Source organism: Hypanus sabinus, chromosome 12 (assembly GCF_030144855.1).
Source record: "Hypanus sabinus isolate sHypSab1 chromosome 12, sHypSab1.hap1, whole genome shotgun sequence".
Lineage (NCBI taxonomy): Eukaryota > Metazoa > Chordata > Chondrichthyes > Myliobatiformes > Dasyatidae > Hypanus > Hypanus sabinus.
The window spans coordinates 2,461,911-2,467,910 of record NC_082717.1 but is presented as its reverse complement, the minus strand read 5'-3'; positions in this window follow the sequence as shown (position 1 = coordinate 2,467,910).

Here is a 6,000-nt window from a genome sequence, read left to right as displayed (position 1 = left end):
CGGAGGAAAGTGCAGGAGTCCTGGGATCCACATTGCGTGGGCTGATCGGTGAGGCTTGTGGCTCTGGACTCGTTGTGTGGGACTTTGAGGTTCATGTTGCAAGCGTTTCTGGAACATGGTGACTCTTTTTGCTGTTTCTGAGTGGCTCGATTGGGGCAATCGATGCAGACTGGGGTATTTAGTGAAGCTTGGCCCTGGGGCCTGCAGTGAACTGGATTAAACTGAATACAACCAGGCTGATGGTTTGATATTTCATGTATTGTTCACTCACTTTTCCCATCTGTGCAATCTGTTTGTGCATTGGGTGTTTGAACAGCTTGAGTGGGTTCCATGGTGTCTCATTGTTTAGAGAGAGCCTGTGTGAGGATGAATCGCAGAATAATATCCTGTGTACACACTTGGATAATAAATGTACTTTCATGTTGACTTTGACTTAAACAAGATAAGGATACATGTTACAGAATAGATCCTGGCATGGGTAGAGCAGTGACTGACTGGCAGGAGGCAAAGAGTGGGAATAAAGGGAGCCTTTTCTGGCTGGCTGTTGGTGACTCGTGGTGCTCTACAGGGGTCTGTGTGGGAACTGCTTCTTTTCATGTTATTTATCAGTGATTTGGATGATGAAATTGATGGATTTGTGGCCATTTGAGGATGATACAAAGATAGGCAGAGGGGCAGGTAGGGTTGGAGAAGCAGTGTGTCTCTAGAAGGAGTTAGACAGATTGAGGGAATAGGCAGATGGAATACTGTGCTGGAAAATGCATGCTCATGCACTTTGGTGGAAGGAATAATGATGTAAACTGGGAGCAGATTCAGGAGTCAGAGGCATGGGAGTTCTCTTGCAGGGACCCCTAATGGAGGTAAAGGAATGCAAATGCAATATTAACATTCATTTCCAGAAGACTAGAATATAAAAGCAAGGATGTAGTGCTGAAGCTTTATAAAACATAAGTGAATTTCAAGGTAGTGTATGATAAAGTACGCATACTTTGATTACAAACTGACTGGTAGAGGTGGCCAGTCTACAGTGTGTTCTTTAATAACCAGGCTGTGAAGGGTAAGAATTCTGCCAGTAATCACTGTGGGCCATTACCAACATGCTAGTTACAGCACCTTGCTCTGTGCAGAATTTAAATATCACCAGTGACATGAATTATGCATTGTTCTGCTGAATGTCTGGCCCCAGGGTGAAGGGTCACTCCAGTGCTTGTGTGAATGAAGGAAGGAGAGAGGGAGGAGGGAGCCGTCTAATAGTCAACTCACATACAGCCTCACACACAGCCTCACACACAGTTTGGCAGACTGGAGTTGGTAATTACACAACTGTTAATGGGAATGAGAATCAGAATCAGCTTTATTATTACCAACATGCTGTATGTCATGAAATCTGTTGTTTTGCATTAGTAGAACAGTGCAACACATACAATAGAATATAAAGTACAAAGAAATATGCATAAGAATTAAATCAGTGCATAAAGTGCAAAAATAGTGGTAGGGCTCACTGGTTTGTTCATTGTTTGTTAGAAATCTGATAGCGGAGCCGGTCCTGAAACGTTGAGAGGGTGTCTTCAGGCTCCTGTACCTCCTCCTTGAGAGTAGCAATGAGACCCCCTGGGTGGTGGGGGTTCTTAATAATGGATGCCACCTTTTTGAGGCATCACCTTTTGAAGATGTCCTCGATGCTTGGGAGTCTAGTGTTCATGATGGAGCTGGTTTTCCCAATCCTGTGCAGTGGCCCCTCTATCCATTAAAATGTGCAACAAACCAAATCTCCTCAAGCTCCCAATGAAACATAGATGTCGTTGGCCTTCTTCATGATGGCATCAATATGTTGATTCAGATCATCTCATCCCTTACCCTAAACCAATGCTTCCTAATTTTAAACATTTTTACTAGGGCAAACATTTTTTTACTCTGCACCCCTTATCAGTTTGAACCCTCTTGTCAGGTCCCTGTCTGCCTCCTCCACATCAGGGAGAACAGAGCCAGCCTCTCCTCAGATCAGAAAGTTTCCATCCCAGACAACGTCCTCAGCACCCCCTCCAGTGCGGTCAGTCTCTGGCTAGAAAGAGCCACTATTCAGGGGCAATTGAGACAGCAGCAGAACAGAATGCAAGTCAAGTTTTTAACTTCGCCTCAGTACATCCAGTCACAGAGCACTACTGCACAGAACTAAGCCCTTTGGCCCATCTAGTCCATGCTGAATTATTTATCTGCCTAGTCCCACCAGCCTACACCGGGACCATCCCCCTCCATATCCCTCACATCCATGTATCTAAACAAATTTCTCTTAAATGTTGAAATGAAACCCACATCTGCCACTCCCACTGTTAGCTCGTTCCACACTCTAACCACCCTCTGAGTGAAGAAGTTCCCCCAGATGTCCTTCTTAAATATCTTACCAATTTAAGAATATGGGCCAAATGGCCTAATTCTGCTCCCATATGGTATGGTCTTATTAAGGGCATTCACCATTAACCAATAACCTGTATCTCTAGTCTCACCTGACCTCAGTGGATAAAGCCTGTTTGCAATTACCCTATCTATACCCCTCATATGTAGACATCTATCAGATCCTCCCTTATTGATCTGTTTCAGAGAATTATCCTAACCTATTTAACCTCTCCCTAAACTTCACACCATCAAGTGACAATGATCTGGCATTTCTAATTCCCAAGCAAATGAGGGTGGGGCCACAGGAGCAGTCAGCGGGGGGGGGGGGGGGGGGGCATGTCCAGACAGGTAGTGATGACAGAATATCTGTGGGAGGAGCCACGGTCAGTAGGAGGGGCCACAGGAGCAGTCAGCGGGGGGGGGGGGGGGGCGTGTCCAGACAGGTAGTGATGACAGAATATCTGTGGGAGGAGCCACGGTCAGTAGGAGGGGCCACAGGAGCAGTCAGCGGGGGGGGGGGGGGGGCGTGTCCAGACAGGTAGTGATGACAGAGAGGGTGTTCAGTGGCTGAGGGATTGTCAGACTGCAGAGGCCAGTGACATCATGAAGGATCCCACCCGTCCTGCTCACGAACTGTTTGCCCCACCCCTGTCAGGGGGGAGGCTACATAGCATCCACATCAGGACCATCAGTCTCAAAAACAGTTACTTTCCCCAAGTAGTAAGGCTGCTTAACACTGCCACCCACTATCTCACCCCTTCACACCCTCAACCACCAACTATTTTATCATTTCCTGACAGGGTCACCTTGTACAGACACTCCTGTGCCTCGCGTCACTTTATGAACACACAATAAATCTCTGCGTATAAACTGTCTTATGCACTATTGTGTTTTTATTATTATTATTATTGTGATTTTTATCATATTGTGTATTTTTTATGCTGCATCAGATCTGGAGTAACAATTATTTCATTCTCCTTTACACCTGTGTACTGGAAATTATATTAAACAATCTTCAATCGTGAGATGATGCTGAACCAAACCCCAACGTGATGTCCATGGTGGATGCAACCAACCCACATCATGGTGGAGAGCAGGAGGGTTCTCCCCAGTGGTGACCTGCACCTGTCTCAATGTTAACAACTGTGCCAATATCTCCGAGGACCAAACCTGGTCCCAACTTACTGACGTAGCTAGAAAGAAGCCAGACAAGTTTCAGATTTACCCAAAACACTTGCAAATTTCTACAGACGTACCACTGGCTGCATTCTAACTGGCTGCATCACTGTCTGGTGTGGTGGGGGGCTACTGTGCAGGATCAAAGGAAGCTGCAGAGGGTTATAAAATTAGTTGGCTCCATCATGGGCACTCTCGAAAGCATCTTCATCTCAAAAAGGTGGCCTCCGTCATTAAGGACCCCATCACCCAGGTCATGCCCCCATCTCATTACTACCATCAGGAGGAGGTACAGGAGCCTGAAGGCACACACTCAACAATTCAGGAACAGCTTCTTCCCCTCTGCCATCAGATTTCTGAATGAACCTTGAACCCGTGAACACGTCCTCACTGGAAACACGAGTGAATCTGCAGATGCTGGAAATAAATAAAAACACAAAGTGCTGGCAGAACTCAGCAGGCCAGACGGCATCTATGGGAGGAGGTAGTGACGACACGACCTCACTGTGTTTCTGATCTCTGTTTTTCACTATTTATTTAATTTAACTATTTTATATAAACATACAAACTTAATTAATTCACATCTTTTTCTCTATATTATTATGTATTGCACTGAACTGCTGCTGCTAAGTTAACAAATTTCACCTCACATGCTGGAGATAATAGAGCTGATCCTTACCACCCTGCAAGGACAGACACATCATGTCAGCCCCATTGGGGGGCAGTGCCCGTTGCTGAGGTGTGTTTCAGATGCCTGGCCTCTCTTGCTGGTTATGCCGCTGGGTGAAGAAGTGGGCGTGGCTGCCCGGAGCAGTGGCAAGGTTCAGGTAAAGATTCGGCTTCTCAGGCTCCAGCACACACCTTTCCCATACGTTTCGATGTGTGTATGACAAAAAGTGGCAGGAATTGAACCGGCGTAGAGCCCAGAGAAATCCCAGGCAGTTACGGGAGAACATACAGATTCCTTACGGACAGCCGCGGGAGTTGAACCAGGTCACTGTAAAAGCCTTACGATAGTCACTATGCTACCAAGCTGCCTGGTACCGTTGGTGCAGTTTGATATTTTCCTGCTACAGATTTGGCAGCGATTATAACAAGAAAGGAAAGCACATAACACAGAAACATCGCCATCAAGGAGCGGACAGTTAATGTTCCTGGTTACAAGGTTTACAGAATCAGAATCAGGTTTACTATCTCTGGCATGTGATGTGAAATTTGTTAACTTAGCAGCAGCAGTTCAATGCAATATATAATCTAGCAGAGAGAGAAAATAATGAATCAAATAAAAAATATAATAATAATAAACAAGTAAATCAATTACATATATTGAATAGATTTTTTTTAAACGTGCAAAAACAGAAATATTGTATATTTTAAAAAAGTGAGGCAGTGTCCAAAGATTCAAAGTCTATTTAGGAATCAGATGGCAGAGGGGAAGAAGCTGTTTCTGAATCGCTGAGTGTGTGCCTTCAGGATTCTATCCCTCCTACCTGATGGTAACAGTAGACACTGCCTTTCTGAGACACCGCTCCCCAAAGATGTCCTGGGTACTTTGTAGGCTATTACCCAAGATGGAGCTGACTAGATTTACAACCTTCTGCAGCTTCTTTCAGTCCTGTGCAGTAGCCCCTCCATACCAGACAGTGATGCAGCCTGTCAGAATGCAGTAGCCCCTCCATACCAGACAGTGATGCAGCCTGTCAGAATGCAGTAGCCCCTCCATACCAGACAGAGATGCAGCCTGTCAGAATGCAGTAGCCCCTCCATACTAGACAGTGATGCAGCCTGTCAGAATGCAGTAGCCCCTCCGTACCAGACAGTGATGCAGCCTGTCAGAATGCAGTAGCCCCTCCGTACCAGACAGTGATGCAGCCTGTCAGAACGCAGTAGCCCCTCCATACCAGACAGTGATGCAGCCTGTCAGAACGCAGTAGCCCCTCCGTACCAGACAGTGATGCAGCCTGTCAGAATGCAGTAGCCCCTCCGTACCAGACAGTGATGCAGCCTGTCAGAATGCAGTAGCCCCTCCGTACCAGACAGTGATGCAGCCTGTCAGAACGCTCTCCACGGTACATCTACAGAAGCTTTTGAGTGTATTTTTTGACTTGCCAAATCTCTTCAAACTCCTAATGAAATATAGCCAGTGTCTTGCCTTCTTTATAACTACATCGATATGTTGGGACCGGGTTAGATCCTCAGAGATCTTGACACCCAGGAACTTGAAACTGCTCACTCTCTCCACTTCTGATCCCTCTATGAGGATTGGTATGTGTCCCTTTGTCTTACCCTTCCTAAAGTTCACAATTAGCTCTTACTGACATTGAGTGCCAGGTTGTTGCTACTGCACCACTCCACTAGTTGGCATATCTCACTCCTGTACGCCCTCTCATCACCACATGAGATTCTACCAACAATGGTTGTATCATCAGC